The 7,994-nt window shown below is 42.0% G+C and overlaps 1 pseudogene; it reads left to right on the top strand.

The window, feature by feature from the left end:
* Positions 1-355: 355 nt before the first annotated feature.
* Positions 356-946, top strand: LOC112392701 (60S ribosomal protein L17 pseudogene; annotated as a pseudogene).
* Positions 947-7,994: the final 7,048 nt, after the last annotated feature.

The raw sequence follows: 7,994 nt of genomic DNA, 5'->3' as shown, positions 1-7,994 counted from the left end.
AGCAGAGAGAATTCTCTGGGGTCCCTTTTATAAGGTCACTAATCTCATTCATGAGAACTCCACCCTCATGACTTTGTTATCTTCCAAACCAAATACCATCACACTGGAGATTAAGATTTTAACATTTGAATCTGGGGGGAAACAGACATTCAGTCCATTGCAGATGGTGAGGGTGATTCAGAAAGTCTTTCTGGAATGGATGCTGAAAGGTCCAACTGACCAGAAGCAACCCTTCCTTCTCCTCCCTGCAGACACTGTTAGCCATACTCCTACAATTCCACTGACATTTGCCCACTGAGATTGCTACTTAAGAAGTCCTACTTTTCCGGTCAGCAGCCTGAGGTGACCTCTAAAAATGGTTCGCTATTCACTTGACCCAGAAAATCCTGCAAAATCATGCAAGTCAAGAGGTTCAAATCTTCGTGTTTACTTTAAGAACACTCATGAAACAGCCCAGGCCATTAAGGGTATGCATATCCGAAAAGCCACCAAGTATCTGAAGGATGTCACTTTAAAGAAGCAGTGTGTGCCATTCCGTTGTTACAATGGTGGAGTTGGTAGGTGTGCCCAGGCCAAACAGTGGGGCTGGACACAGCGTCAGTGGCCCAAAAAGAGTGCTGAATTTTTTACTGCACATGCTCAAAAATGCAGAGAGTAATGCTGAACTTAAGGGCTTAGATGTAGATTCTCTGGTCATTGAGCATATCCAGGTGAACAAAGCCCCCAAGATGTGGTGCAGGACTTATAGAGCTCATGGTCGGATCAACCCATACATGACCTCTCCCTGCCACATTGAGATGATCCTTACTGAAAAAGAACAGATTGTTCCTAAACCAGAAGAGGATGTTGCCCAGAGGAACAAGATATCCCAGAATAAATTGAAGAAACAAAAACTTATGGCCCGGTAATAAATGCTGCAAAAAATAAATGCAAATAAAAGTAAAAAAAAAAAAAAGAAGAAGTCCTAAAAATAAATTATTGGTGGTAAGTTATTATGTTATCAGGAAAAGTAACACATTTAGCCTACAAATATACTAGGAGGGTTTATTTATGATCAATTATTAATATGACCCATCTTCACCTAGTAGAGACAGGTAGTAATTGAAAAGAAAACAGAAGGAAGGCTTGAACAGGGGCACTATCTTGGCTTCCCTAGAAGCACAGCCTAAGACAGGGATTCTTATTCAAGTGGCTTATGAAAGAATGCTTCCAGGAGAAGAGAGACGGAAGCAGGATAAGACAGGTGAACAAGAGCAAGGATATGGTCTCAACTGGAGATGAGCTTCAGTGTAATTTAAGATTGGCCCCACCTTGAGGCAAGAAGGGAGGAGAGGATGGTACAGTGGGGGACCACCTCTTTTGAGAAGGCTCCCACTCTTTGGGAAGGAGACAGCAGGAAGTGGTTATCAGCCACACCTCACAGCAGGGGATGAATGCCCATCAGGCATCTGGAATGTACCAACAGCATCCAATACAGGCCAGGGACCAGCAGGGAACCTGGGGTCCCCAGCATCCACAGGGCACTCAGTAGAAGACTTGAAAGACAAAGAAGAAAATGAGGCCAGAAAAGGAAAGTTCCATCAACCTGGGAGATTCCTAAGGACAGTTCTTGATAAATTGTATTTCTCCTCTGGTAGCCCCCTGAAAGAAGGGAGTGTTTCCCCCACCTTGCTCTGCACTTGCCCAACACTCAGCTAAGAAAAGCCTTAGAATCTAGCAATGGGAGGCACCCCAAAGCCCTAATCTGCCTTCCCTCAACTGTGACTGCAAGATCCCAACTCCTCACTCTCCAGGTTGGAAAGGCTGTCAACAGTCCCTGCATCCACTACTGGTCCCTGACCAGCATTTTCCCCTTTAATCTCTAGCAATGCTAGCACTGCCTGGAACATGACACTTACACTATAGCTGCAAATGTGGGCAGGAGGTGAGATGCTGCCAACTCTCACTTCCAAATGGTTCTCTGTGGATTCTCCTCAGCATAGCCAGCCTTGGGGAGCTTCTGAGAAACAGATCAGTAGCCTAGTTCTCAGCCGGGGAGTATCACTGCCATACTGGGGAACTAGCTTCTGTCTTGGCCAAGCTTCAGGGGAAAAAAGCAGAAGTAAATGTGAGCATTGGCTCTTCAGGAGTCTGAGGGGCTAATGGTATGCAAATGAAAAAAAAATCTTTGTATATGTTGTTAAGAATCATGGTTCATAAAATATGTCCCACCCAATCCTGGTATTCCTTTAGCTAAACTAAGGTCTTTTCTTCTAAAATCAAATATTAGCCATTTTCCCAATTCAAATAAATTAATAAATAGAATTTTTTCTCTTTATATCTTCTTTCTATTATATTCTCTTACAACGCTGTCACCTGTTTGTTTGCTGGTAAACATTTCTAAGCAACAAAGCAAGTATCAACTAGCTATGAACAAAAAACTGTGGGAAAACAAGTTATGTCTGGTTCATGCTTAGTGAATGTGCAGTCATGGTTCTGATCTTATATTCCATCCAGAGGATATTAAAATAATAACTGCCATTTTTAGCCCTACTATGTGCTAGGCTTTGAGATGCTAGACATTTTAACTCTAGTATTCTCATGTGTAATTTAGACAGCATTACCTCTATTTTACAAATAAATACATAAATGGATAAACTGAGGCACAAAGAGTCTCAAAGTTAACAAAACTTTACACAAAAATTAATTTTGTTGTGATGAGGGCATGTAATAAAAAGGTCTGAACTAGTTTTGAAGGTCAGCTAAGGTGTCCCTGAGGAGGTGATATTTGAGACACGTTCTAAAAGAGGAGGAAATGGGAGAAGGGGGTCACAGGAAATTGTATTTGCAAAACCTGCATTAAAAAGCACAGCTGCTTTGGAAAACATTCTGGCAAGTCCTCAATAGGTTAAATGTAGGGTTACCATAGGCCACTCCTTCCTGGAGAAGGAATGAAAACACAGTCAGCTTTTGAATAAACATCTAGGAAAACTCCAATTCTAAGGAAGGATGGGCAAGTCATGGGGGGAAAATCCACAAGGACTAGACTTCCTCTTTTCTCCTCAATTTCCATACTCCATCGGTGAGTTTAACAGAGTGAATGAAAAAGATGGGCTACCCCCGTGGTTCTCAACCAAGGGCAACATTCCCAGCAGGGGATATCTGGCAATGTCTGGAGCCATTTTTCATTCTCATAATTGGGAGGTGGGGTGGTACCTGCCCAGTGAGCACATGACAGAAACACACTGTCCCAAGTGGAGAATGGTGTCATCTGGGTCCCAAATTGAACTACAGGCTTTGAAGCAAGCTTCTTTCTGAAAGATAATTTTATCATTCCTAATAAGAAATGATAAAAAGACACGGACAGGTAGACAGAGAGTGAGGGAGAGAGAGATGTGAGCAAAAGTACTAGGCAGAGACAATCCCAGCTCAACACCATAAAAACTTTCTAGAAAACTTTCCTTTTCCCACATACATTTCACCCAGGGCTACTTTCATTCTGGGTCTTTCTCTTTTCTAAGTCAAAATTCACCTTCTTGATATTTTCCTTAGAATGTTAGTGTTTGATGGCACTTGGTCAGCCATGAAGACTGGAGGGAGGTATGCCCCCAATAGCTTCAAGATGTTTGGGGCATAAAAGTAATCCCATGACAGATATGAGCACTATTATTACACACAAAGGAGGAAGTGGTAGACTTGGGCTCTGAGCAAACTTGAAGAAAGGTCCAAATGCTGGTCAGCCCTGCATTTTTCACCCAAAAGTTTATCACCTTTCTGAAATTTCTATCATTAGAGCCAATTTGGGGGTGACAGTTCCTTAAAATTCAATGACACAGAATCCATGCATTGAATTTTACTCCTCATCCTGTATGCAAACATAGAGTAGTCATTATGACTTATATTCAAATTTCTTTCCATGTTACTTTCCTTAATAATCTCTGCTGCCACTTTAGCCACCACTGCCACAGCTCCATTAACTACACCGAGCAGTCCAAAGGCAACACCTTGCCCAATCCCCCCCCATAAAATTACCATTCACTCTGGTCACATTAAGTAATGATTTGCAACGTCCTTCTCCCTTTTCCTGTTCACTCGGCCAATAGCATTTCTTAATGCAAACAGTAAAAACTGAGTTACAAGTGTGATCCAATTTTGCTCTGCATAATTAGTGGATTAGACATCAGAGAAAATCCACTTATTTTCACAGCTCATCCAACTCCCCACCTCCCCCACCCCCCCACACACACAGAAATAAAGGCTCCAGGAGCACAAAGTGAGAAAGGCCTTCATTTCTAAGTGACAATCACAGCTATCAAATTGTTTTTCAGATGACTCTAAGTATGATCCTTTCTCAGTTGTATTTTTTCCCCTAAGAAAACAAGGCTGGGGATCTGAATAACAACACCTGAGTGAAAAGTATGCATTGAAGCTGCACAATTTTTGCAAAAGATTCTGGAATGAACTCTTGGTAGCTGAAAAACACCAAGCCACTCAGCTTGTCTCAGCTTGGCTTCTGGAGCTGGAAGGTTTGGGTTTAATTCTTGGCTCTGCCAGCTTATAATATTGGGCAGGTTGCTTAACTTTTCTCCATCCTTTTCCTTACCTCTAAAATGGGCAGGGTTGTGAGAGTTAAGTAGGATAATACCTATAAACTGCTTGGAACAATGTCTGGCACATAGTAAATGTTCAAAATGGTCTGCATTATTCCTCTATGCCTAGAGCCCAGCTGCAGATAGCAGGGACCCTCAGCCTAACCACTCAGCCCACCCTGCATGTTGGGTGGGCATCAGGGCTCAGGACTGTGACAGAGGCCTGGGCCCCACGTTATGTTCATAAACATGTGGTCCATCCACCCAGCACTGCCACAGGCTGCCAAAGATGGATGCTGGAAATGGCTCGCCCCAGCGTGGCCAAGGCTTAACTAAAGAAACAAATGGAAGATGCTTCTGTCACTGCTCATGAAGTAGGGGAAGAATGCAGGCAGGGAAGACAGAGACAGCGGGGAGGGGAAATAGGACTTCTCAGATTTTCTCCTGGATCTTTTCCCTCCCAAATGTCTACATCAGCTATGTGCAGAATAAATTAAAACATCAACAGTTGAGTGGACAAGCACTCCTGTCACCAAAAAGCAATCATGGTTGGGTAGCTCTCCTGTTACCTTAGCATCGTAAGTATGATTGCCATCATATAAGTGCTTTAGGTGCATTTTCCCATCTAATATTCAAGACAACCTTGTGGAGTAAGAGCTAGTATTACTCTGATTTTACAAATGAGGAAACTGGGTTCCAGAGAACTTTAAGTAAATGCCCAAGGTTGTGCAGTTTGTAACTCACAGAAGTGGAACTGAAAACACAAATGTATCGACTCCAGAGCTCATACTCTTCACCACCAGGCCCTCACACCTTGCAGATTCCCAGAGCTTGGATGCATGTAAATCCAGGATTTGGAAAGATGGAACTGACTGAGCGATGTGTAGTGTCTCTATCAGTTCTGGTTGGAAGAGAGAGAGCTTAGTAATAAGACCACCCAGGTAACAGAGAGGCTTTCTCCTCAGTAAACTAAAGAGTCCCTTTTAAAAATGCCATCATAGGGAGCACAATCGCTCAAGATGGTGGCGTAGAAGGACGTGCACTCACCTCTTCTTATGAGAACACCAAAATTAAAAATAACTGTTGAGAAACCATTGACAAAAAAATGCTGGAACCTACCAAAAAGGATTCCCTACATCCAAAGACAAAGAAGAAGCCACAACAAAGGGCACAATCATCATAATATCAAATCCCATACCCACTGCGGGGGCAAACCAAAAACTGGAAAACAATTATACCACAGAAGTTTTCCCACTGGAGTGAAAGTTCTGGGCCCCACATCAGGCTTATGAGCCTGGGCGTCTGGCAATGGTAGGAGGAGCCCCCAGAGAATCTGGCTTTGAAGGCCAGTTGGGTTTGATTGCAGGAATTACACAGGACTTGGGGAGCAGAAACTCCACCTTTGGAGGGTGTGCACAAGGACCCGTGCACATCAGGACCCAGGGGAAAAAAGCAGTGATCCCATAAGAGACTGGACCAGACCTACCTGCTGGTATTGAAGGGCCTCCTGCAGAGGTGGGGAGCAGCTGTGTTTCACTACAGGGACAAAGACACTGGCAGCAGCAGTTCTGGGAGTACTCATTGACATGAGCCCTCCTGGAGGCTGCCATTAACCCCACCCAAGAACCTGTAAGCTCCAGTGTTGGGTCGCCTCAGACCAAACAACCATCAGGGTGGGAACACAGCTGTATCCATCAGCAGACAAGCAGTTTAAGGTCTTACAGAGCATGGTCCTTTCCACCAGAGGGACAAGAACCAGCTCCACCAAGCACCAGTCCCTTCCATCAGGAAGCCTGCACAAGCCTTTTAGATAGCCTCATCCACCAGAGAGCAGACAACAGAAGCAAGAAGAGTTATAGTCCTGTAGCCTACAGAAAAAAAAACTGCAATCACAGAAAGTTAGACAAAATGAAATTACAGAGGAATATGTCTTGGATGAAGGAATAGAATAAAACCCCAGAAGAACAGCTAAGTGAAGCAGAGATAGGCAACCTTCCATAAAAAGAATGCAGAATAATAAGAATGAAGATGATCCAGGACCTTGGAAAAAGAATGGAGAAAAGGATCCAGAAGATGGAAGAAATGTTTAACAAAGACCTAAAAGAACTAAAGAACAAACAGAGATGAATAATAGAATATCTGAAATGAAAAATACACTAGAAGGAATCAATAGCAGAATAACTGAGGCAGAAGAAAACGAATAAGTGAGCTGGAAGATAGAATGGTGGAAATCACTGCCATGGTACAGAATAAAGAAAAAAAGAATGAAAGGAAATGCAGACAGTGTATGAGATCTCTGAGACAACATTAAACGCACCAACATTTGCATTATAAGAGTCCCAAAAGGAGGAGAGACAAAAGACCTGAGAAAATATTTGAAGAGAAAATAGCTGAAAACTTCCCTAACATGGGAAAGGAAACAGTCACCTAAGCCCAGGAAGCACAGAGTCCCAGGTAGGAGAAACCTAAAGAGGAACACACTAAGACACATAGTAATCAAATTGAAAAAATTTAAAGACAAAGAAAAAATATTAAAAGCAACAAGGGAAAAGACACAAATAACATACAAAGGAACTCCCATAAGATTATCAGCTGATTCCTCAGCAGTAACTCTTCAGGCCAGAAGGGAGTAGCACAATATATTTAAAGTGATGAAAGGGAAGAACCTATAACAAAGAATACTCTACCCAGAAGGCTCTCATTCAGGTTTGATGGAGAAATCAAAAGCTTTACAAACAAGCAAAATCTAAGAGAGTTCAGCACCACCAAGACCATCTTTGCAACAAATGCTAAAGGAACTTCCCTAAGCAGAAAGGAAAAGGCCATGACTAGAAATAAGAAAATTATGAATGGAAAAGCTCACCAGTAAAGGCAAACACACAGTAAAAGTAGGAAGTCATCCACACACAAATATGATATCAAAACCACAATTGTGAGAAGAGAAGACAAATGCAGGATATTGGAAATGCATTTGAAATTAAAAGATCAGCAACTTAAAAAATTCGTGTTTATATACAGACTGCTATATCAAAACCTCATGGTAACTGCAAACCAAACATCTACAATAGATACACACACAAAAAAGGAAAAGGAATTGAAACACAACACTAAAGATAGGCATCAAATCACAAGAGAAGAGAAGAAAAAAGGAAGGAAGAAAAAAGACCTACAAAAACAATTCCAAAACTATTAACAAAATGGCAATAAGAACATACATATCAATAATTACCTTAAACATAAATGGATTAAACACGCCAACCAAAAGACATAGACTGGCAGAATGAATACAAAAACAATACCTGTATATATGCTGTTTACAAGAGACCTACTTCAGACATAGGGACACATACAGATTGAAAGTGAGGAGATGGAAAAAGGTGTTCCATGCAAATGGAAAATGAAAAAAAAAGTTGGAGTAGCAATACT

The sequence above is a fragment of the Neophocaena asiaeorientalis genome, unplaced genomic scaffold, assembly GCF_003031525.2.
Source record: "Neophocaena asiaeorientalis asiaeorientalis breed wild unplaced genomic scaffold, Neophocaena_asiaeorientalis_V1.1 scaffold32, whole genome shotgun sequence".
Classification (NCBI taxonomy): domain Eukaryota; kingdom Metazoa; phylum Chordata; class Mammalia; order Artiodactyla; family Phocoenidae; genus Neophocaena; species Neophocaena asiaeorientalis.
Note: the sequence above shows the minus strand (reverse complement) of the source record. Positions and strands in the feature narration are given on the sequence as shown.